The following is a 25,665-nucleotide window of genomic DNA, read 5'->3' as shown; positions in this document are numbered from 1 at the left end:
GCATGTGCAGTTGGGGCAAAGTATGAACAACAAGATACAAAAAGACGAAAAACCCAACTGCCACTTCTGTGGTGTCAGGAGAAAAGCAGGGTACTGCGCATGATCCCTGCACACAGCACCATCAAGCGGGTGGGCCGACCACCCAAGCCACCCCTCCGGCCCAACTCCTGGATCCGCCCGCACCCTCACCCCATTTAAGGGACCAGCTCTCAGGGAGCGAGCAAGGGATCATCAGTTGCTTCTTTTTGTTCCCTCGTGCTTCAGCCGGAGCCCCAGGAAAGCCTTGCCTGAATTTCTCATCTGGCGTCTTAAGCAATTTCTATTGATTAAAGCGTTCGAGAACCCCACCAGCTGGGGAGAGAATTCCAGGTAGAGATACCAAGAAGGATGATACATGGGCAAGGAGAAGCTGGTGCATCAGTGTCTGGAAACGTTGATATAAATGATTTACTCATGCCTGCTATGTAGAGAAAGTTTTTGGTCAGAAAGCCAACTCCTGGATGCTTCCTAGTTTGAGAGGAAAAGGGCACAGGAAGAAAGGAATGGTGTTGGAAATGAGGCTGAAAAATTACAACATAATAATTCTAGAAAGCCAAAGGAAGACAGAGTCCCCGAGTGTCTCTGAGCTGAATGTGACAGAGAAGACAAAACATGCCGCCACAGAGCTGCTCAGGGACCACCTGAATCAGCATCATTTATTAGAAATGCAGATGCTTGAGCCAGCCCTAGACGGACTCCTTCAAAATCTCAGGAATGGGGGCCTGGGAATCTGTGTTTTAATTCATTCCCCCAGAAATTCTTCTGCACACTCAAATTTAAGAAGCCCTGGTCTACGATACATCTTCTCAAGTTCTCTCCTCAGTGTGTATCCTGCTTCAACAAGTAGCACCTTCAATCTTTCCTCTTGCATTCTGTCTGTAGCAGATTTTCCCCTATTCTTAAAAACAAAAGAAAGCAAGCAAGCAAGGAAGAAAAACACGCCTATCAACCAAATCGGAAAATAAAATCCTCCTGTTTTCTATCTTACAGTTCTTCCTCTTATCTTTAATGTCTCAAATTTTATATATGACCTACAACTATACTCTCCATAGTCTCACAAAATATCACTATTTAAGAACCTGAACTCCATCTTCTACAGAACCCTGCCCCACAGACTCACCAATATGCTAGATTCACCACTATGCTCTAAAATCACCAAATGACCTGCTAATCGGTGATTCCCCATCTTTGTTCTTGACCATCAGCAGCAGCCTTGAAATTTAACTCTTTGGGCTTCTTAATATAACAATGTAATACCATTTAACAATGTCATACCATTTAACTTCTCATTTCCTATTTCTCAGACCTTCCACTCCCCCCCACAACCCTCCACTAAACAAGTGCATTTCCCCAAATTCAACCTTTAACATTTGCTCTTAATTTTTCCATTCTCCCTCTAATAGAGATAACATCCAATGTTTCCAGATACTGGCTAGTGAACAGTCATGATATCTAGGTGCTATTGGGCTCAAGTAGTGCATATCAACTCACCAATTAGACGGTTGCAAGTTAGAGGTTCTCTTGTCTCCTGACGTCCAAGTATTTTCTCCAAATCCTCAATCCCTCCCAACCAGGACCCTTCTATCAATAACTTCCTTTTATCTGTGAACAGGCTTTCGCAACTGAAGCCTTAAACTTCAGGTCACTTCAGCCACCTCTGTAATATGTCACGATCTACCAAACCCTAGGTCTATTATATATACACATTTTTTTTCCTAGCTTGTTTCTATGGTTCTTGCCAGACTCCCATTACACCCATCAAAATATTTTTTTTCCCTTTTGGCCTCGCCACGAGGCTTGTGGGATCTTAGTTCCCCAACCAGGGATCGAACCCAAGTCTTCGGCAGTGAAAGTGCAAAGTCCTAACCACTGGACTGCCAGGGAATTCCCCAAAATATTAAATATATAGAAGTGATAAAACTTTTTTAAGTGGACTTGAACGAAGTGTATAAACAAAGTCTCAGGTTAGCATCTGGAGGCTTGAGTTCTAATTAGTCTACCTCTCAGAGGCTCAGTTTCTTTGCCTATAAAATGATGGTTTGAGAACTGATTATTTTATAGTGCTGTTGGGGAGAATACAGACTTCATACAGCACTTTAAGGTTATGGTTATTAAGAATAATTATATGTTATTATTATTGTTAAATGACTCTTGATCCTCCTTTAGATCAGAAGATGACAGATCAGGGTTGAGGTCTAAGTAAAATTACGAAAGAGATGAAGTCAGCTTCCCCATTTCATCGAGCCTTTTGAGTATTTTTCTTCTTGTCAAAGCTGTGGTTTCATGAAGGGCTTAATGTTGGCTGGCTGACAACAACCTGTATTATCAACATAGGATTTTAAGCATGGATTCCATGCATGTGTGTGTGTGTGTGTGTGCATGTGTGCACGTGCATGTGTGCGTGTGCATCTCTGCATGCACGCAAGTGTGAGTATCACCGTGGAGAACAGCTCTGGGGAGCAGCCAACTTTGAAATCTCCTCCAAGTTTCTCTCTCTCCTCCACTTTCTAATGAAGTAGCCCCAGAGGGTTTGCGAACAAGAACAGAGAAAGCTGGAGTCAGGATTTCCTACTGCCTCATGCCATCCACAGGCACTGTTCCCCCTCTTCTGGAACAAACAGTGAGAAGTCAGGACAGGCTGTTTTTGCCTGATTCACCCATTTATGCCTCAGGATCATTTTTAAGCTTGAGGATGAAAGCCAAATGGCTCTAAGTCCTTCCACAGAATAGAGTAAGGTTTTGTACTATTTATTCATTAAAGTAATAACTTTACTGCTATAAAATCCCTTGAGGAACCCAACATTCTAAATGCTGTTAATAATTTAGATATGCTATAACAGCAAAACAATCTGCAAAACCAAAAGGGAAGAATAAGCACCATAAATGATGGTAGAATGACATATAAAGTTCTAGCCTATGTAAGATATAACACTCAGAATATTCATACTCATAATTAATGAAATGGGAAAAGTTAAGTTCTCTCTCTCTCTCCCTCTCTCTCTTTCTCTTTTGGAAGCAAAACTGAGAACGTGATTTTGTGCAATAGTATAATGAAAACATTGTACTTTGCACGTCTGGGACAGTAAATGCAACTTTAGCCATTTTAGACAGTAAGCAAGAGGAGGAACTAACATTTATTGGGCACAGAGATCTTTACACACATCTTAAAATTTAATCATCATTAAGGCCATTATAATATTAAATTATCACCATTTTGCAGTTGAAGAACTTGGGGCTTAGAGAGGTCAAGAATGTTGTTCAAATCCACATGGTAGAACTGGGTTTGAACTCAGATTTCTCTCATTTCAAAGCTCTTCTCTAAAACCTTCTTATTGAAATATAATGTTCATACAAAAATGTGTGCTAGTCCTAAGTGGAAAGTGGTGAAATCTTTTCTTAATAGACACTTCATGTAAGTAGTCCCTGGATTAAGAAAGCATTACCAGCACTCCCAAAGCCTCCATAGAAAACTACTATACTCGATTCCAATACCATAGATTTGTTTTGCCTATTTTTGAATGTAAATAAGTGGACTTGTGTAACAAGTCTTCTTTTGACTTCTTCTGCCCAACCTTAGGTTTAGTGAAATTCATCATATCCTTATAAGCACTTATAAACCATTGATTCTTAGTGTTGTATAATATTTCATTGTAAGACTACACAATAATAGATTTACCCATTCTATGGTGAATAAAAATGAGGTCTTTCCTCTTTGGTGGTATTACAAATAATCCTGCTATGAACATTCTTGGTTGACCTTATTTAACGTTTCTGCTGGATCTATCTCGAGGAGTAGAATCATTGGGTCGTGGAACCAATGCATAGCATCAGCTTTATTGAATAATGCCAGTTACCCAAAGTGTCTACCTTTCTATCCATGGAATATGAGAGTTCTAAGTATTCTACATCCTTGCCAATACGTGCAGTTGTCTGGTGTTTTCGTTTTTTTTTTTTTCATTCATCATATTTTAGGAGTGTATTGGTATCTCACTGATTTTAATTTATATTAAAATTCTGTGCTCTCTTGACTTTCCACCTGTTTCCATTGTATTTGATGGCCTGCATTTTTGAGGTGGCCAACCAGCACTTCTAAATGCACACAGTGGTCTTCAAATGCATCTAGCCAGTAGGAGCAATAAGCCCATAAACAACAAGTGGAATCTTTAGGCAAGAGCCAGTATACTAATAACGATTTCAAAAAAGGACAGATGAGAGGCAGTGAGTAGGAATATAACAGATTACAAAATAAGCCCCAGTTCTCCACCCTGCATCCATGCCCTTTTAGCACTGTGACCTTGCTGCTCTTCCCATCAAGAGATAGAGTGTGTTTCCCCAGTATTTAAATACAGACTGGCCTTTCAGTTTGCTTTAGTCAGTAGAATGCAGCAGAAGTAACAGAATGCCAGGTTGGCTTAGGCCTCAAGATATCTTGAATGTTCCCACTCAGTTTTTTGGAAACCCACTGAGCCACCAGGCTAGGCTGTAGGAGGGTGAGAGACACACGAACCGGAGCCGAGTTGTCCCAGCTGGAACCATGAGAGAGTTTCACTATCGACTAAACCTGGATCAGGTCAGCAGAACACTGGTCAACTACAGATTTGTGAATTTATAAGTGGCTACTGTTTCAATGACCAAACACAAGGAGGTTGGCCAAGTGTCCTGTTTTACACATTTCCCCAAAAGTGAGCCCCTGCTTTAGTCTGGTACTGAATTTCTCTCCCTGATATTATCTCCTCTTCCTAGGAAAGATATTGGGTTGGCCAAAATTTCGTTCAGGTTTTTCCGTAACATTTTGTGGAAAAACCCAAATGAACATATTGGCCAACCCAGTATCACTCTTGAATCTGTGATGTTCCCAAAAAGCCAAATGGAATGTGATTCTTATTTTTCTTAATCTAACTCTGTGCTCTTGAAGACCTTTGTACAGTTGGAGAGCACTCCCTTAGTACAAGCAGGTTCCACAAGGGAAAGCCCTGCTTTTAATATACTCCAATTTGCTTCTGGATGATGACTGCACATCAGTTCCCAAGTCCAGCCCAAAAGAGCTATAGGAGCTGCTGTGTCAGCACATGCAGCTCCCCTGAGCTCTGACGTTATGCCAAACAGCTCTCCTCCCAAAGCAATCCAACCATCCCTTTGCCAGTGATGAAAATGACTGCCTTTGTTGTCTCACCAGCTCTGTGCTAGAGCATTTCCAATCAAGAAAATGACTCTGCAAAAATCCTTCCTTGGTAGAGAGGCAATGTGGCAGAGTGGGCCCAAGCGTTTGCCCTAAAATGCACAGGAATCACCTGGCATTTTGTTCAAATGGAGACGCTGGTCAAGTAGGTCAGGGGTGGGGCCTGAGATTCAGCATTTAAAAAAAAATTTCTAAGTGGTGTTGATGCCACTGGTCCATGGGCCACACTTTCAGTGGCAAACGTCTAAGGTCCAGGTTTTGGATAAATAGGCCTGTGACCCAGTGGCTCACAGCTTCAGCTTTCTCATCTGCTAGTTGGATTGGTATAAGATTTACGTGAGACTGTGCATGTAAGAAACTAATCACAACCCCTAGCACACAGGACAGGTGGAGGATATAGAGTTATTGTGTTATGCAGATATGGAGAGTTGCCCAATAGTTACTGTACAGTCTCTCTCCCCAGAAATGGGTCTTTATTCTTATCAGGATTTCCTTGGGCCCAGTGCCAGGCAGCTTTCGATGTTTTCTGAGTCCCATGTTCTTGTCCTGGCAGCCTTGGAAGCAGTCCTAAAGCAGAGGTAAAATACAAGTTGTGGAATTTAGGTATTGCTGAAGGAGTCTTATTTAGGATGAGAAAGGTTAATAGTAGGGGGTCATAGAGAGGTTATGGTGAATCAGGGTCCCCTGATTTGAAATCTATGCTGTTGAACCTTTTCCATGATTCCCATTCATGTCCCAAACCTATGCAGCTTTTAGTCCTATGCATTTACCCATAGTTTATAAGGTTAAGTTGAAAGAAGAATGAATCAGCCCCATGCAAAAATTCTCAGCTGTTTTCCAAACCCACTTTCCCAGACAAATCAAATAAGACAGCAGAAAGAATCAGGTTTTATGAGACTTTTCCATTAAATATGTTCATTAAACCCTTGCTACTCATAGTATGGTCCAGGGACCAAAAGCAATGACATCATCTGGGAGTTTATTATAAATGCAGAATCTCAGGTGCCCCACCAGACCTACTCAATCAACTCTCTGGTTGGGGCCCAGGATTCTGTGTTTTAACAACCTCTCCAGGTGATTCTGAGGCATGTTACAGTTTGAGAAGCATGACTTTAGGGCCTCAGACCAACAGTATCAATTTGGTCCCTTCTCTTTAAAGAAATGTAGGATCCCAGGCCGTAACCAACAATCTACCAAACTAGAATCTGTATTTTAACAAGATCCTTAGGACATTAGTATGCTCATTATAGTTTTAAAAATAATGCTCAAGGGTAGAACATACTTTGGGCCCAGTCTACCATCCAGGGTACTGACTAGATGGATTATAGACCCAGGAAAAACACACACATTATTGGAATAAGAAAAATTCAGATAGAGCTGCCCTTACATTGCACTGATGCAAATAAGAAGGGATGAAAGCTTTAGGCATTGCTATTCTGCCATTTACATGGGTGCTTAACCAAAGTTTGGGGTGAGCTGGGCTTAAGTAGAATGAGTTACAGGTAGTGTTTTTGCTGGAAGACTATTAGAAACAATTCCCATCTTGACAGGACAGTGGGGGAAAAAGAGTTATGGTTTCTTTGTTCCCTCCCTGTTCAATTTGGGTCAGAGACCAGCAGAAAGGGGGAGGAGGCTTTGTTCTCTGGGTGTGGGTGAGGCATTCTTTCCCAAATTTTTACTCAGGGCCCTGGATTTAAAACTGACTGCTTCTGCCAGTTCTGATTTCCTTGAGGCTCTAGGTATAGAAAGAGACTTCTGTGATTGGAAAAAACCCTTCTGGACAAGATGCTTCAGTGGACACATCAACCACTGCCTTATCTTGCCCACTACTTGTACTGCACGGGGCTGACCTGTCCATCCAGGTCAGCAGCTGTGCTTTGGCTCATCTTGGATTTTTTTATGATCTGGGGATAAAAATGGGGAAAGTAGACCCTTGTTAGTATCTGACCAAAATCTGGTATTGGAACCATTATCAGAGAATGTAATCATTTTAAAATTTATTTTTAGTTTCAAAGTTATACACATACATGTACGTATAGCAGCTGCTGACTTAAGCGTTTAAGACTCATCTGACTCCTTGTCCAGGTGCTCCAAGGAGCAGATATCAAGACGTGATTAACCATGCAAGGGTATTATTAGGGGAAATGCCTTGTGAGAAAATAGGGGGGGGAGCCAAGGAAGGCTGGGAGAGCTGTGAGACCATGGTGAGGTCTGACACCTGTGAAGGAGAGAATGCAGGAAGGAAGGCTTGGGGGTGCAGGCGGGGAGCATCTGAGATCACTGTGCAGCCTGAGGGAGGTTCAGCAGGGTTGTCAGAGAGCTCCTGAGCCAAAGTGGGCTGCCAGAGTGTCCCCCAGAAATGGGCCTGCTTTAGTGTTCCTACATGCTGAGTCACTGACTAGGAGTACCAAGTCAGTGGCGATGGATGTCTGTGGTAGTCGGGATCCTCTGTCAGCATCTCTTCCTATAGTTGGAGGAGTGCAAGACACATTCTCAAAACCATAACTTTCCTTCTCCCCGTCCCCATCAAAAACATTCAGCGGCAGCTAGTATTTAAAGACCCATATATCAGTCTATTTGGCATCTCATGGAGGGTTTCATAAATATGAAATGCATCCAATCTGCATACTCACCTTAGACCTTCCACTGCTATCTGAGCAATTTGTCAACTGTGTATTTGCAGGAAGGCTCTACAAGTTCTCTTTGGAGAAATGGCAATAAGAACTTGGGTGTTGTCATGTAAAACTTGGAGAATGGAGTCTTGATTCTTAACTAAAGCATTGACTTTTGTTGATCACCTTTGAGAAAGCAGGAGACCAGTGTGATGTAGAGAGTATGAAGTGATATGTATCCTGCCTTGAAATACCAACAGACAGTTGGCAGTGAGGATTTTTTGAGCAGTTTTCTGAGGTTCTCTTTAAACTCTCCTGCAACATATTCCCTGAGGAAATTGTTGTACATTTTTCAATAAGAAGGATTGCAACAGACATACTGTTTGTCGCATACTAAAGACATTCAATATTAACTTAAGAAACCCAAAAGATCCTAGGACTCGGAAGCAGGAGAACTGGGTTTAAATTTTGTGACCTTGTTGTATGACCTTGAGCAAGTCACTAACCTCCCTTCAAAGCTGTAGTTTTTTTCCCTTGTGAAATGGAGATAAAAGTACTTGATTTCAATTCACTCGATAGATTAGTTTCCCTTGTTGAATGACATCACATTGGAAATTTTGAAATGTCATACGAAAGAAAGGTGACTGTGTGAGTTGGACTCGTGTCCAGTTAAGCAAAATAAGGTTTATTTTAAGGACACAAATGGATTAGAACTGGAAACAGAAGGCCCCAAGGAAACAGAGTAGAACCAGGGTTGGCTATTATCTCTCCTTTAGGTTTACCTCTCAGTTTCTTCAGACTGGAAGATTCCTTCCTCCCCTATATTTCGGAGTTTAAACCTTGGCCCATTGTGCAGCTAAAGAGAAGGGCCCTGAATCTGAGATCACCCCACATGGAAGACCTCTCTGCCAAGAGGATCCCAGGGCCATTTCCTCAGGAAGCAGCTTTGGACCAGGGTATTTCAGTAAGAAAGGGGAAATTGGGCATGACTGGCACCTAGACATATCCAACAGGTGCAGATTATAAATTGGCAAGGTGACATCATCCATAGAAATCAGGCTGTTGAATAAAAATCTAGAAGTATAACCTAGCCATTCTCCCTCCAGTCCACATGACTTGGGACAAATCACATAACTGCTTTAAGCCTCAGTTTTCTTGCTGGGGATACAAATGGGTTATTGGGAAATTCAAATCAGATAATTTGCATGAAAATATGTTGTAAACTCTGAGATGCAAAGAATGGCCACCAGAGCTTAAGAAAGAATAGAAGCAAGCAGGCTGAGTTACTAACTTGCCAGGGAAGTGAATACACACCAGTGAAGAAATTCACTCAATGGTGAGTAGAAAACATACTACTACTTTTTTTTATTATAACATGCACAATTTTTGACAAATTACAAACAGACATAATGGTTGATTAAGTAAGCAGTGCCATGGTGATGGTAAAGGCTATCCGTTCATCTTTTCGTAAAAAGTAAATGTCAAAGTTGGGATTTCTTTTAACAAAGAATTGAGAGGGCCTTTAGAAATCAAAGAATCAGATTGTAGAGTCGGAAGCACCATTCTCTCTAAATGTAATCTCCTTTTTAAAAGCTGTGTTTCCGAAGGCTTGCTGGTTGGCAGACAAGCAAAACTGAGAGCATATTCATGAAAGAACAGACTGAGGACTTGCAAAGGCCTTGGAGACAGGAGACCTGTGTCCTGTGCTTCTCCTAACTGGCTGTCTGATCCAAGGTTATTTATTTTCCTTCTCTAGGCCTCCATTTCCTCAGCTGTAAAACTTTGTCTATAGGCGAGGACTAATGCTAATGTCCCTTCAAGCTCTGATAGATTCTGATTCCAAGGAACTTCATCTGATCATGACCTCAAAAACTATTTTTTACATCAGAAATGTTAAATGCCATTTAAAATGTCAAATATGATAATGTTGGTATAGCCACAATATTATAACAAATTACCCCCCAAATTTTGTTGCTTAAAACAACCACCATTTATTTGTTTTACAAGTATAAGTGGACGGGGCCACTTGGCTGATACACTCTGGGCTTGGTTCATCCTGACTGGGCTCACTCACGTGTCTGTAGTCAACTGGTGTGCAGTTGTGGGTGGCTGGTCTGTGTTGGCCTCGGCTGGAACAGATAAAATGGCCCAGGGCCTCTCTCCAGTGAATGGGGTCTCTCATCTTCCAGCAGGCTAGTCCAGGCTTATTCACATGCCAGTGGAAGTTTCCATGAAAGAGAATGGAAGGATGCAAGAACTGGCACGTTGTCACTTCCATTGTATTTTACTGACCAGAGTAAATCGTAAGGTCAGCCCAGATTTATAAGTGATGAAGTAGACTTCACCTTATGGTAGGAGGAGCTACCACATCATATTGCAGAAGTGCATGGAAATAGGCAGCAGTGAAGAACTGGGGACATTCTGGCCACTAATCAACCAAATGGTAGCTAGATAGATCTATATGATTCTTTCTGAAACACTTTACAATATTTTTTTAAGTCAGACAGTTTAAATCTCCACTCCCTCATGGCAAGGAGAATCACAAGTAGTAGCGGACTGTTTATCTCTTTCTAGAAAAATCCTCAACAGGGACATGGCATTTGCCTAAGGAATAGCAGGTTAATGGCTTGCTTATACCCTTTGAAAAGAATGGTTAGCTTCCCAGATGACCCTAAAGGCTCTTAGCTCTTTTTCCCAGTTCATAAATACAGTCTAGAGATTATTTTTTCCAGGGCAGTCTTCTCGAAAACTGCAACAGATACAACTTACTTTATCAGAACATGAGCTGAGAAACTGCAACTGTGCTAACTATGCAAACAAAAGCCCTGAGGCTCCTCTTTCTTATTGAAGTTGAGTGGCAAGTATGCCCTACAGGGGAGACCTCACTTTCCCCCAGTTGCCTTCTTCCGCTCCCCAGTAGCAGCAAGCCCATTTCAAGTGCTCGGTAGGCACACGTGGCCACTGGACAGTGTAGGTACAGAGCACCTGTGCCATTGCAGAAAGTTCTGATGGAAGAGGTGATTTGGGAAATATCTAAGCTATCCGGAGAGGGCAGGCCCAGGTGGGGCCTTGGCCAACCCTGGGATATTCATGAAGGAATCAGATACCTGGAAGAAATGCAGGTGATTATCCATATTGGACATCATGATTCATGTAGTTTGGCCCTAGGTCTTTTAACTACAGATTCACTCAGTGACCTTGGGCAATGCATCTTATTTCTTTGAGTGTTAGTTTATTCTTCAGGAAAATAAGAGATTAGGGTAAATCAGGGCTTCTCAAATTTGTGTGTACACATGAATTATCAGGAGATGTTGTAAAAAATGTGAATTCAAATTCAGAGGCAGTAGGTGGTTGAGGCCTGACATGCTTTATTTGAAATCAGCTCTCAGGTGGTGCCAGTGATGCTGAGGCCCTTGGTCCATGGACCACTCTTTGAGTAGCAAAGCATTAGGTCATAGAGCCATTGAATATTGCCTCAGAAAGGATCCTTATAGATTCCCTATTCCAATCCTGTCTCTAAGGTCCTGTCCAGCCCTAGAGTCCCTGAGGTCTGAGAATAGGCCCTTTCATATCCTGAAGGGGCCCTGGTGTCATTTGACTTGTTTAATAAAGCAACAAAAATGACTTTGGAGTAACTCCATAGTTTCCTTGTAACTATGTAAGTAAGGAAAGACTTGATATGTGTCTAATGGCTTCTATGAAGTGAAGAGCTCTTATAGCTCATATATTCCACTTACTAGAGACTGGGTAATCTTTACATTTGCTTTAAATGACCTCCTCAAGGCCACTCTCCTCAAGTGTTAATTGTATACAGTAAAATACGGCCATTCCTAATAGCATACCTGTTCTTACTTAAAATTGGCAAGTGAAACAGCAGAGAAGAAGCACAGATTCATGCAGCAAGTGAGATTGCCCCAGAGGCAGTGGTTGAAAAACCTCCAGATTTCTCCATGTGGATAAGTATGGCGACTGGTAGAAAAATAAACTATACACTACATATGCTATATACATATACTATACTCTAATATACTACTATACAGTTCACTTCCATCAAACCCCACAGTGTGCTCTTGAGCTCCTAAGTCATTAGGCTTGAATTCAAGACCTGCTGTTTTCTTGTGAACTGAGCAATGGGTGCTTTTAGCAAGCAGCACCACCAGATGATGTGCTGTGGCCTCTTTAATGTAAGCCATTCAGTTTGTCCTAAATGGATGGGCACGTTTTCTGCATTTGCAGCTTGGATTCCAAGGCTGGGAGTAGTAATGCTGAGGAAGCCAGAGTACAAAAGGAAAGAATAAAAGGGCAAAGGACTAAAACCAACAGGGAAATGCAATTACAAGGTGTACTAATGTACACTGTGCAGAGGGAAGGATTTATTACACTTTCAGGGTCTTTTGGTTTTGTTTTCGGGATTTTTTTTTTTTTTTTTTGCATGAACGGTAGGGGGAAAGAACTGATATTTGTCAGTCTGAATTGGATAAGTGCAGTTGCAAAGAATAAAGGGAGCTTTTAGAAAGTGGGCAGCTGCGGCAAAGCCTGAAACCATGGTACTTGATACTGCAGTGTACTCTCTTAGTGATCCTGGGCAGCTTTTGAGAACAGCAAGCAAGGCATTCAGGATGGAAAACAATGGCAAATGTCAAGAAGGAAAGAAAGAATCTCAAGTTTAAAAGACTGTTGATTGACAGGTAGGACAGATCAAAGAGAAAAATTCGTATCAAGTATTTATAATTATAATGCTAATAGGGATCAATAATCATAAAAAGAAACTATAGCCAAAAAAGGTTAAAAAAAAATAGCTTTCAATCTTAAAACAAACAAATTAAAAACAAAAGAAGAAACTAGCCAAAGACTCAAATATTCACCATTTCATGCATTCGGATTTTTTCACTATGTATTTTGTTACTCAGCTAATCAATGAAAAGAAAGTTTCATTAAGTGTGTTTAAATTTCTCTGCCTTAAAAATTATCCAGTGGAAATATGTTTGGAGAAGCACAAGATGGGGTTCATGTATAACCCAATGCAAAGCAAGCCTCAGAGACCATATCTAAGCATGAGTTTTTGTGATTCACAGGAAATGTTTTGGGAGAAGCAGGATTCTACAAATACATCACCTGGGCCCAGTGGGCTTGTTTTCACTTCTTTCTCCCTGCCACTCTGTGCCCCACACAGGTGTGGATGTGCAAAGCTTCCTCGTGGCAGATTGGGAGGTCAGGCTTGAAGGAAAAACCCTGTTTTGGAAACTTGCTCAGGCTTGCTTGGGACTAGGGTGGTTTAGGAGCCCAGGGAGAAATGTTGAAATCAGTCATTGCAAAATCACTTTTGCAATAAGTAATGAATAAAAACCGAAGGAAGATATCTTTCCTCCCCAAAGTAAAAATCTACCACAGGACTTGTCTAAACAGCCCTTCGATAATAGAACTTTAAAGGCAACATAAATTAAAAATGCTTCTCATAGCCAAGGCCAGAACCTCTGGCCGTCATTGATTGATTTATTCATTCAGTAAATATCTGCCAGGACATGACAGGTAGCAAGCAGAGCCCAGGACAGCACTGAAGAAGAGGAGCCTGGTCACTCATCTCATGGCTCTGAGACACCAACTCACATGTCACCTCCTGAGACAGTCACTGTCTGACACTTTATCTCACCTGGCTCTACCTCAGTTGTTCTTTATCTAAACTTTGGCCCTTCCATCATAGCTCTTGGTGCACCTGAATTCTGTTATTTTTAAAAACGGGGCTCTATGTCCACCCACTACAATATCACTGTGAAGATCCATCTGAATTTTTCAGTGTTGTGTGCCCAACATGTACAACAGTGCCCATATATGGTAGGATCTCAAAAAATGTTTATTAAGGAAATGAATGAAGATGGTGCAAGCCATCAAACAACCTTCCTGTTCAGATGCAATATTATACACAAAGAGAAAACTATAAAGCAGTAACTGAAAGATCCCTAAGAGAAATCAATTTCTATAGAAGTTAAACTTTAAAGAGGTCATTGCTGAAGAAGACTATCAGAGAAGACTCTCCCCAGACCTTAATGAACTTTCATCTTTTGTGGATTCAAATCAGTGCAGAAAAAAATTCAAATCATTGTGAAAGGAATAACTAACTCTTTTTTCAGAATGACATTCTGGCAATAATATGTTTCAATCAATGTTTTTCATAATTCTAGAAATTGTGCAAAATGCAGATGGATATTGAAAATGTATCAAAGGAGACATTTGAAATCAGTAAAAAAGTGTCAGATTACTTAATAAGAAGTTCTGGGAAAACTGGTTTGTCTTTCTCAAAATAAAGTTGAATCTGTCTTTCTCTTTATCCCAACACAAATTGCACCTTAAATTACTATTTAATGAAATTAAAACTAAATTCCAGAAGAGAACATTGGTAACAAGTAATATAATTTGTAGTAGGAAATTTATATAATTTTCAAATCAAGATTTCAGTATCTAAAGAACAAAGGCAAAAGAGAGATAATAAGCAGGGAAAATATTTGCAATGCATATTACAGGATCTAATGCTCTCTATATGTAAGGAGGTTTTATTAATCAACAAGAAAACTATCAAATGAATAGAAAAGGTGAAGCAAGGATGTAAGCAGGAAAAAAACCAAGGATTTAAAATAAATGAAATGATGTTCAATTTTACACATAATTGGAAAATGCAAAATAAATTAACAACGAGATATGATTTCCTACCTTAAAAATGGCAAAACAACTTTTAAGGTTTTCATTATACAATGTTGGTGAGGCTATGGGAAAAATACACATTCAAACATTAAGTGTAAGAGTGAATTGCTATGATCTCTTTGGAAAGTAACTTAGTGATATCCATGAGAATTAAAACAGATGTCCTTAGTCCCACCAAACTGCTCTAAATTTTTTCGTAGGTATACTTCCATATATACAAGAGCATGATAATGATGAGAGAGAGAGAGGGAGAGAAGAAAAAAGAGGAGGAGATGGGGGAGAGGGAGGGGGAGGGGAGGAGGGGGAGCTGGGACTATGAAGCGTGCTGGTCCTTTGCCATTTGACTCCCTGTTTAGTTCTGTTGATATATCACTGATCATGGGTATCTTTGGGAAATAATACTGGAGCCTGGGGTGGAAGGGAAATGCTTCCTTCAAAACATAAGTCATATCAGTGGAAGTTCAGAAAGCTGGAAACCCAGTAATCCTCCAGTGGAAACTCCAAACGGGTGTGTGTGCAACACCAGTATTTCTGCCTCCTGGACCTGGTAAATATCCATGACATGCTCTTTTTAGGACTATTCTTCAACTTTCCCCAGATTTAATATCAGCACAGGCATACCAGCTAGACAAAGTGATAAATAGGCTGGACTAGTAGAAGAACAAACTTCCAATTTAATAAATGAATTAATTTGAGAAGACCAATAAAACATTTTCTAGCCATTAGAAGACAAATAATAGGTAGTATGGCAGTGTTTTTCAAATATTTCTGACCCACAAGGGAAAATGTGTATTTTGCATTATGAACTACTAACACACAGACACACAGACACATGCACAAAGTGAAACAGAAGTTTCATCCAATGATACCTTAACCTAACTACATATAATTCATGTTGATATTTTCTATCCTTTTCTATTCCATTCCATTCTATGTCATTAGAAAGAAAATGCTAGTCTTGATCAATCAACTTTATTTCACAATCTAATAGTTGTATGAAACTACAATGTGAACAGACACTGGCATAAAAGAATCCATAAAGGCTTTCTAATTAATCTGACCTGGGTACTAAATCCAGGCTGATGACTTATAATTGTTACAGTAGTTACTTAATTTCTCTAAACTTTGCCTCACCTGTAAAATGGGCCTTTTAATACCTAACATAGAGATGGTTGGAGAATGAAATTGTGTATTGTGTGTAGACTGTGTGATGTGGTTGTCCCCTGTTGGCACCAGGGATCCACTTTTCCATTCACTGAACAAAGAGTCCTTGAAGAAAACAGATGAAGTTCCTGTCCTCACGTAGCTTGGCTTCTCACTGTGCAGTCAGTAAGCTGAAAGCTGCTGACATCAGCCCATAGTGAAAGGTAAGTTCACTATAGATTTTTTATAATTTTTAAAAGAAATTGAAGACTCAGCACGAAGCCAGTAGAGAGGAAGCTGTATAAACAGGAGAACCCATTTGTCATGAATCCTGATTCTCGTATGGCTGTGGTTCTCAAGCAGGGGCGATTTTGCCCTTCAGGGGATATTTTTGGTTGCCACAACTGAGGGACCACTACTGGCATCTAGGCCTAGAGGCTGAGGATGCTGCTAAACATCCTACTATACTCAGTACAGGCCCCCACAATCAAGAATTATCTGGCCCCAAGTGTCAGTAGTATCCAGGTTGAGAAAACCTGTGTTATGGGAACTGAACCACTATGATTATTGTGATTGGAAATGCCTTTAGAGTCTTGGTGTGGGAGTCATTCTCACTGGCTTGGGCAAGTTTCCAAAGCTCTCAGTTTCAATTTCCTCCTCTGCAAAATGGGTATAATAATATCTGTCCACCTCCGTAATAGGTTGAGATGTGCAAATCAATCCAAAGATGAAAAGCTTTAAGAATGAGACTGGGTGGCCAATTTCAGATGGGTACCTTTTTATTATTATTATTGGCCTTTTCATAAAATAAGAAATTGCCAGAAAACTTCAAAGATTTTGTTAATTAAAAGAGATGTATCAAAAACACAACATTAGGTTAATTATGGCACCAGCACCCAATTTTCATCAATAGGAATACGGCTCGTTTGGGGGGTTTGCATTATAACATCATGGGTTCAAAAGGGAATCAAAATTAAATTAGTTTTTTAACAGTGCCAACATTCCAAACATCTGATGTAAAAATAAACAGAGAATATATTATGGTTACACATTATTCATTCTGTTTATAGATACTTCCCTTCCCAATACCATCCCAGACCCAGGGAGCCAATAACACAAAATGTGCCAAGAATTACAAATCGTGTCTTGCTTGGTACCTGACTATCTTTCCAAAGTTATCAAGGTTCACTTAAAAACCAACTTGCCACTAGCTGTTATGGAACATGAGAAGATGAGTCAGTAATTTCTTTTTCCCTTGCACGCTCACACCTTGGTATCGGTGCCTCTCTTAGAGAACCATTTATTTTGCTGGTCTGGCCCTCTCCTTCGTAATCCCGGCACACAATCTGATTGTGAGTCCAGAGATGGGAAGATCTTGCCTTATCCATGTTATAGTTTGTAAAGAGTAGGTGTGCAATGTAATCAAGTGAATTGAGTTCTGCAAATATTTCTCAAAAGAGTTCTTCTTATTACTTTGAGTCTTTCTTTGCTCTCCTGCATCTCTGCAGAGATTCTTGGTGTAAACTTACAGAAGGAAACAAATATGGACCCTGTTTTCATGTAAGTTATATTCTCACTTTGCCGGCAGTAAATTAAAAACTGCTGCTGGATTATGCCATTGGGCTATAATCATAGTCAAACTCACCCGAACTCTGTACAATTTTTTTTGATGAGGACCCCGTTAGTGTTTTCGGTGGGATATCACAGGATCAGCACAAATCCCACAGTACAGAATAAGTTGGAGTGATTTCCTAAATCCTTCTGCTGTGGGAGGAACAGGACTATGTGCTAGGGGTGCCTGGAGCTTGAACAATCACATGGGCTGGGATGGTGGTAGGGAAGAATTAAGATAAGAGCTGAAAGATAGGTGACTTTTAAGTTACTTAAGCCAAAGGACAGTATACTTAATAGAGTTAAGCCATTCTTTGAGACTCTTTCCAAAAATCTGATTAAAATAAACAATGACTGTCTTGATCAATAGAACCAAGCTTTCCTTCAGTGCTTATTCAGTACTAAATCCTGCAATCTAGTGGATTCTAGTATTACAGAGATGAAGAACACTTGGATAGCTCTGCGGTATCTTCCAGCTCTCTCCACAGTGACCCTGGAGGGTAACATGTTTCAAGTGGCATTGCTACAAGGTGTAAACAAATGGTCTGAAACCCTGCATCACTGCTTGGAAAAGTGATTCCTGGGAATGCTGCTAGATTAGCAGTGAACTTTGTATGAGTAAGAGATCAACTTTCACGTTAAGCCTCTGAGAGAAGGGGGTTTGTTTGTTACTGTACCTTAGCAAGACTCTCTGACTAATACACAATCATTTCATAAAAAATATACTGCAAACTTTAAAACTGGAAATAAAATAATCCCAGAATATGTATAGTTCTGAGAATTCATTAAGTTTAATATAATAAAGACGTCCCTACATCTCATATTTTCCTCATTTGACTATGGATTCAAAAAACTAATTTAAGACAACATTATTCACTAAAATTAAATAGCATATAGATAATTTTGCTAAAAGAGGGGTACCGAAGGTCTTGAGGTGGGAGATGGTTGTACCATGATTAGATTTATATTGAGAAAGACCAATCTACTGCCCGTTGGAGGTGAGCAGCAGATACCAATGAGAAAAGATGATGCCAAAGATGAGATGTCTCAGAAAAGCCATGGAGGGGATGAATGTTGTGTGTAGAAAGAGAACATGAGGCTTACTGCTAGGAAGGATCAACTCTAAGTCTGTCAGTGCTGGCATCTTGGGAATAATTTTAAAAAATATTATTTCCAGAAGGTGCTGGATTTTTAAAATTTGCTAGTTGGTGTGCTACTTACCACATGTGCCTGCTGGTCACCTTCCTGAGTCACTGCATTCATCAGGCCCTCTGTCATCATAAGCTCCAACCCTCTCAAAGAGCTACCTAATTTGCTATACATTATGGATCATTCTGAACCAAAAGCTTAATATGAAAGCTCTGTAAGAGGAATATACCCAGAGTCTATGTTTTATCAGTGGTTTATAAATTCTGGCTCTTATATGTAGGCAGTCTAGTTTTTAAAAATATTTTGAAAGTACACACATAAATATATAGAGTACTAATTGCAAAGTTTTATTTTAGTAAATTAAAATTAGTATTCTCCAAGTAGAAAAGGACTTATTTTAATGTCTTAGGAGAGTAGCACTTTCTAATTGTTATCAAATAGCAAAGGGCTTATTGGATCTAGACTCTAGATTTTTAAACTCTAGATTTTAGAGCATACTGGGGCTTAAGTGAAAAAAGGTGTGAGTACCAGAGGGCATTGGGGATCCATATTTAAGTGGACATAACCAGATTGCCTTCCTTACTGATAGTATTTTACCTTTCCAGATGAGTTCAGAGAAAAGCAAAATGCCTTCCAGTGAACTGGACATTTTCCCTTGCCATCTCAACAGCCAGAATTTCATACAGGAATGGAGGAATGGATGGGAAATCCTGACTGCCTTATCAGTTCTAGCTTCATTATTTCATTTTAAGCAGGAACAACCAGCATTTTGCCAGTACTGCGATGAGGAAATCTGTAATTCTTAATCTCATTGTGAAAATTGTTAGAACAATTTCACCAGTTGGAAATGTGGTTTTAATGCATTCTTGTCTCCTAATTTCTCTTACATACTTTTATGTACACTTTGCTCCTGCTAAACTGTTATGCTCTCAGCATGGACGGTCTTCTCCATCTGTACCTCTTTATTTGTGTGTGGGCATGCCCCCCACACAATCACACACACAAACACACACACTGTGTATGGCATTCCCGCTCATCACCTTTGCCATTTCATGCTCACTGGCTCATCTTCCAGCTGTTAGTACTTGCCTCTCTTTGCCCGAGGGCTTTTCTCTGGACATGAAGCCTGTTCCGACTTTGCACAGGCAGGCAGAAAGTGCCAGAGAATTAATACCTCCTCTTTCAAGAGCAACCTCAACCTATGGGTGTCAGGAATGGTGTACAAAACCACAGCTTCCTCATCCTTTGGAGAGAATTAGTTTAGGTGCTTGTTCAACACTGCTTCCCAGGGTTTCCCACTGGAGTGTAGGCTGCCCACTGTGCCAACTGTCTTATTATCTACGCTTTGTTGACTACCCTCCCTTCCTGCCTCACTTCTCTACCTCTCTACTGGTCTTCTCCACCTTCCAAATAAACTACTTGCCCTTGACTCATATATATCAGGGGCTACTTTTGGGGAACCTCAAACTAACGCACACATATAACACACACGCAGTCTAATTACAACCTCTGCAAGGAAGCTTCCTCTGATGGCTCGCGCAAAAAAAACTCTCTTCACAATCTTAATTCCCAAAGCATAGGATTTGTACCGTTCTCTCTGATATTTCATGCACTTTTGCCCATACCAACTTCTCTGCAAGACTGCAAATTCCTAAAGGGCATTATTTACACTACTTCCAATGTGTATGCTCTGTAACACCAGCCTCCATTGGCAAAGAAAAATTAGATAATAACTTGATTTTGAAATATAAACTCTACCCACGCTGCCATTGAAATGCAGTCGACAAAGAATGAGTCATTTCAAACGAATTTATTATTTTTAGAGGATTCTTCCTAAGACAGTTCATCTTGATTTCTTAAAAGGCATTTGACAAGATTGCATAGGACACACTTATGGGAGATTTAGTTAAATCTGGGAAGGTGAGCTTTCAGTTGTTTGAACATAGAGTGAGTTGAAGAGTATACTGGTATACGGCTCAATGCCAACCCTGAATAAAATTCCTAAGATGTTTCTGATCTCTAACATTGACTTATCAGATTTGTGGGAAAAAATATTTATTTTTCTCACTAGCTAATCTATAGGTTGATTGGGATTTCCTGATATTGGCTGGGCTTGACTAAATGTGGCTCTAAGCTGAGGCCTCTTACAGTTTATATCAATAAATAATATAAAGATTTAGTAAGTGCATTTATCAGATTTGTAAATTATCAAGACTGGGAGAGAGAGTTAAGCTGTTGGTAGAATTATGAGTCAAAATGTCCTCTATAGATTAGAATAAATAATTGAAACCAGCTAGATGTGTTTAAGAGAGGCCAATGTAAAGGTCTGTCTGGGATCAAAAAATCAAATAATCATTTGTATTGGGGTAGAATAGCCATGCATGACTGACTGTTATTATTACAATAATTACCATTATGCATCCCAGGATTATGCTGCATATACACAGAAGACTCTGTGTTGACCTAAAAAATATATACTCATCTAAGGATACTTACCTGTAAGATGGTGCCTGTACCAACAGCCCAGGAGTCTTTGCTGGCAGATGTTTAGACCATGTATGATACTTTACAGTAGTCAAAGCCAATACCACAGAAACAATGTGCAATTCTACTTAAGCCACTGGAACCTAAAGTTTATTGTGCTTCCCAGAGCAATCTTTATTTACTGTGTGAGGACAACAAGATGGAAAAGAACTCTAGCTATCTTCACTAAGTAGAATTTAATTTATTCCTGAAGTTTAGTGACCAAAGTAACTGAAAAACTAGAATAGTAAATTTGTGAAGCAATATTAAGTATAAAAGTATTTTTGAATAAAGAATTTTAAAAACCTATAGGAATTTTATTAAAACTGTATTTCTTAGAGAAAATTACTCATATTATTATTATTATGGAGATGACCATCACTCTATTTTCTCTTTTGGTCCTTACAGACTCTACCATATTGTCTCTGGAGCCATTTAAGAAGCCATGACAAGGTAGTGAGGGTCTACATCACTCTGTTTTCTCTTTTGGTCCATACAGACTCTACCACATTGTCTCTGGAGCCATTTAAGAAGCCATGACAAGGTAGTGAGTGTCTATAAGAGGGAAACCTTGCAATATGTGTCCAAGCTGAGGGATCTGGGCATTTTCTCAAATAGTCCTAATTAGATGGACTATTTTTATATAAGTAAGTGAACTTGGATGGACTCTTTGTAGCTGCAGATGGTAGATTCTGGATGGATGTGTAGAAATCACACAAAAAATTACTAACAGTTTAATTTGTCTCAAAACACAGCAAACTACTTTACAAATTAAAGCCCTTTAGACTTCAAAGGGACCTTCCCGTTGATGCTTTTTTTTTTTTTTTTTTTTTTTGCAGATCAGGATACAAATCCAGGCAGGTTAGGAGATATCCAGTTCCTCTTAGGAAATATTAGAGGTAGAGCTAAGAACACAGTTCCTGATTCATTGTCTAATGCTTTTCTCCCCACATTCTAAGCTGACTCCTTTGCCCAGCAGTGGTCCATATGGCAAGGGTATGAAGTCACCTGTAGCAGGTCTTCTTAAGTTCTGTGGTGAAGGACCATTTTCTCCCTCATACCCCTCATGGACTTTGAAAATATTTTTGGTCTAATTATTTTTATTTTAAATATATTTGTTCCAATATTTTTGTTCTATATCCAGTTGAGTACAGTGATCATGCATTTGGATGTCAAGCAGTATCAAATTTCTTAAGGCTTGCTTTCAATTCCTGTACTTCTCTCATGCAGACCAGTAGCACTGGTGTGTGTGTGTATGTGTGTGTGTGTTTAAGTCTTTGAATGTCTGTAAGTTGGATATCATTCTGATACAAGCACAGTGTGTTCTACAGTGGTTTTCTTCTTTAAATTTCTATAGGTATATCTGATGGATTGAGTTTGGGGATAGACCAAAGAATTTCCCTTTGAAAATGTTTTTAATCCCCTATATGATAGGCGACACCTAATATAGTCCCCGTTGACCCTCACATCCTGGCATTCAAGCCCTGTTCAGATCCCCAAACCTAGAGTGTGAGCTGGACTTATTAACTCACTTCTAAGGAATAGAATACAGCAGAAGTGATGGGATGTCATTTACAAGACTAGATTATAAAAAGGCTTTGACTTTGGTCATGGGTTCTCTCTCTCTCTCTCTGTATCTTTTTCTCTCCCTCCTCCTCCCTCTCTCCCTCAGATCTTTGCTCTTGGGACAGAAAGATGCCAAGTTGCCAGTAGTCCTAGATATAGACCCACATGAGAAGCAGCTGATGATCCAGCCAACAGTCAGTGAGGACCTTTTACCAGCACCTGTGTGAGTGAGCTTGGAAGCAGACCTGCATCCACCAAGCCTTGAGATGACAGCACGCCCTGCCAACACCTTAACTCTAGCCTCACGAGAGACCCTGAGCCAGAGGCACCCAGATTAAGTCATGCTTGGATTTCTGACTCAGAGAAACTGTGAGATGATACATATTTGTTGTTTTATGCCACTAGGTTTTCGGGTAATTCATTGTACAGTGATAGATAACTAATAGACCTTGCTATGAGCATAACCAGGTAAAGCTGTAATCAACATCAACAATTAGCATAAATAAGTGTACTTTCTCTTTAGCTCCACAGGTGAAATGTAGTAGAAAAAATGTAACGCCCCATCCACTCTGAATGGGCACAGTGGCTACTCTTCAGGAGCGATGTACCCATCCCCTAGGTGCTGGGAGCAATAGATACTGATAGTCATAGCTTTCCTCCTCATTGGAACTTCCTTCAGCTGTAGGGAATTGTGTCTCCCAAGATCATGCCTGATTAATGCAGAGACACAAGGGTCTGGCCTACTTGCCTCAACTGGGACAACTTAGAAGACAATCCCAGCCCCAGAGCTACCCACAGGGTCAGCTGAGGCCTCTGTTGTAACTGCACCATGGGTCAGATTTTCTCTCTGCCCAATCTCCCTTCCTCACAGATCTACCTCCCATCATGTTTCTGGTTGAATTCATTGTCCAGGGCATTGCGTGATGAAATCTTCCTAAGTAAGTCGATATATTTCTCTCAAAAAGCTCTATGGGTTTATTATCTTTCTAGGATAAAACCCAGTTCCACCTTCCTTATCACTATCCACATGACCCTCACCCCCACCCACGTACTTGTCACTCAAGCTTGTCACGTGCACTGGTTAACTTCACAGAGTTGGGGAAATAAGGGGAACTGGTGGATTTGGTGGCTTCCTGGTTTGTAAGAATCCCTGAGCCACTGGCTGGCTGCAGTTTCATTCTCCAGAGCTGTTCTTATAGCTCTAGTCATATCTGGGCTAGGAGGTCAAGTTGTAACTGAGTCCATGTTTGTATTGGCTGGGCCAAAGAATCCCCCACCAAATTGAACATCACAGGCAGGACTGTGTTGCGCTGAGAAAAAGAAAAGTTGTGGACAAGTTGTTCTTTACTCCCTGAGCCTCCTGCTGTTTCAGCCAGTTGGTCTCTGCCTGCAACTTAAGCAAAGAGCTTTGTTTTGTTTTCTCAAACAGACTTTGTGAGAGACAATGTGAGATCATCTCTCACTTTTTCGACTGAGAATGAGAATAAAATGGAGGTTGGAAGGAATAAATATCTGTTGAACAATAACCCACTGAATGCTTACAATAGCCTGAGGACTCCTGAAAATTATCTCCATTCAACAAATGAGGAAATGAAAGTTGAGAAAATGAGTAACTTGGCTAAGGTCCAATGAACTAGGCACCACTAAGAAAAATTACCCAAACCTTGGAGATAATACAAAAGATCACTGCATATTCTTTCAAAATCCTGCAGGAACATTGTCTGATAGGCCCACTCAGGATGATTTAATTCTCTAAGACAGGGGTTGGCAAACTCTGCTCTACCAGCCAAACCTGACCCATAGCATGTTTGTGTAAATAAAGTTTTATTGGAACACAACCCTTTTCATTTGTTTATGTATTGTTTATGACTGTTTTCATGCTACAGTGGTGGAGTTGAGTAGTTGCCACAGATAGCCATTTGGCCCACAAGTCTCAAATATTTACTGTCTGGCACTTTACAGAAAAAGTTTTTGACCTCTATTTGCATTACTATTCACTACTAATTAGGGACCAGACTTGAAGTTACTTGTTAAACTCAGAGAGCTTTGTCTGATAGAGATGTAAATGCTTTGTGTGTTAAAAAACAAAACAAAACAAAACAAACAAACAAAAAACTCCAAAGTTTTTAGTCTTTTTACCTGTGGGACACTAGCCAGTTTTGCATCTAACCTAACAATTTTATTTCAGCATTCTTTCAGTGTCTGTATATATACTCAATCTCTCAAATTCTCTCTGAACCAGCTTTACCACCTTGCTGGTTCCCTCATTAGTAAGTTAAATAAATTTTTGACTCATGCTCTCTATATATTTTATCAAATTAGTGTTCTTAAGTTTGTGAAAGTTATACTTCAACATAGGCAAACCTGTGATTTGAAAAAAAAAGTGTCTAATTTTAAAATCCATTTTCATTCTGCTGCCTCCTCATCTACGGAAATTAAAAATTAGATGTGCTGATGAAAGCTTTCACTGTGATGGTTAAGATGGTAGAGCCACAGATCATAAAGATTGTTTCCCATTCACTCAAGTTTGATTCTTTGGCCAAGAGCTCTTATGTAAGTCTAATAAACACATCTTAACAAATAGCTTCATTCAATGGTGATGAAAAAAATAAAACAAGTTGCCTTTCAAGCCTCAGCAAGCAAAAATCGATTTGGAAGACAAATCGAATGGCTCAGCTCTTTTTGTTGTTGTTTAATTTTCCATTCTCAGAACATTACCAGTATCTGCAGTCCTTCCAGTCTCCAGGGTTCACCTGGATGAGATTACATAAAGCCTTTGGGGAAAAACTTCTTGCCAGAAGGTGGCTCTTGTAGGATTTGCTTGTCATTGAATGATGTAAAGAGTTTGGGGAGCAGCAGGTCAGGTGAGCTTTCTCATAGCCTAGTCTCTACCTTTGACTGGCATCAAGTGAGATTTAATTGTCCTCTCCTGTAAAATCAGGCTTACAACCCTTATGTTGCAGACTTGTGAGAAATTGAACAATCTATTCAAATTGCCCACTGTTTAGTAGATGCTCAGTAAGTGTAACTATCATAGATTCTTCCCTCCCATTTAATTGGGCCTCATCATATGTATAAGCTTGCACCATCTTGGTTTAGTCCAGAAGACTGTGAGAACAGATAGAAGTTTAGTAGAAGGTCTAAAAT

General features: G+C 40.0%; 1 long non-coding RNA gene across 2 annotated transcripts in view; it reads left to right on the top strand.

The window, feature by feature from the left end:
* LOC309644506 overlaps positions 1–25,665 on the top strand; it is a 169,881-nt gene that overhangs the window by 59,347 nt on the left and 84,869 nt on the right. Inside the window, exon 1 of one of the 2 annotated variants that reach the window (XR_014254462.1) lies at positions 31–25,382. The exons of the other annotated variant lie outside the window; for it this stretch is intronic. This is a non-coding gene — a long non-coding RNA (uncharacterized lncRNA). Of the gene's footprint in view, positions 1–30; positions 25,383–25,665 lie in introns of those variants that run through there. 2 annotated transcript variants of the gene reach the window in all.

The sequence above is a fragment of the Balaenoptera physalus genome (genome assembly GCF_965194825.1).
Source record: "Balaenoptera physalus genome assembly, chromosome: 16".
Taxonomy (NCBI): domain Eukaryota; kingdom Metazoa; phylum Chordata; class Mammalia; order Artiodactyla; family Balaenopteridae; genus Balaenoptera; species Balaenoptera physalus.
Note: the sequence above shows the minus strand (reverse complement) of the source record. Positions and strands in the feature narration are given on the sequence as shown.